The sequence below is a fragment of the Octopus bimaculoides genome, chromosome 28, assembly GCF_001194135.2.
Source record: "Octopus bimaculoides isolate UCB-OBI-ISO-001 chromosome 28, ASM119413v2, whole genome shotgun sequence".
Lineage (NCBI taxonomy): Eukaryota > Metazoa > Mollusca > Cephalopoda > Octopoda > Octopodidae > Octopus > Octopus bimaculoides.
Window position 1 is genome coordinate 5,615,021 of NC_069008.1, and position 744 is coordinate 5,615,764.

Genomic DNA, 744 nt, shown 5'->3' on the forward strand with positions numbered 1-744 from the left:
CTCCTCCTCCTCCTCCTCCTCCTCTATCTCTCTCTTATTTTGTGTTTGTTCTTTCCTTTAGCAGAGGTTTTCTGTGTGTGGTTGTGTGTGTGTGTGTGTTTTAACCCTTGTATGCATGTATGTCTTTCTCTGTGACTATGTGCATTTTTGATGATGTGTGTGTGTGTGGTGGGTGGTCATCTGTACACGTACACGTATCCATACACATTTGAATGTATGTGTTCGTGTGTATGCTTCAAAGTGTAAATGTGTACGTTTTGTATCATATGTGTGTGTCTGTATGTGTGTGTGTGTGTATTTGTTTGTGTGTGTGTGTATGTAAATGTGCAGTGGTTGTGTGTGTGTGTGTGTGCTGTTCTACAATGCAGAAAGATTTTCCAGATGTGACCATCCCATCTAATATTCAGTATGGTCAAATGTTCCAGCTTTGACCAGTCTGTGTTTTATGATGTCTGACAAAAAATATCTGGACTGATGCTACAAAAATGATAACTTAAATACATATTAATTCAGCATATAATCCCCTTCGAAATTGTCCCCTTCTGAAGCCAGACCCTTTATCCAGCATCATTTCTAGAGATGAAAACATTCCTGGTGCTCTCTTTTTGGGGATAGCAAGCAGTTGCCTCATTGCCTTCTCTTGGACTTCCTTCATGTCTCGAATTCTTGTTCCTTTCATGTGGGATTCCCTTCAAGCCTTTGTTTCGGGATCATAGCCATAGACCACCCCAATTAAACACCTAT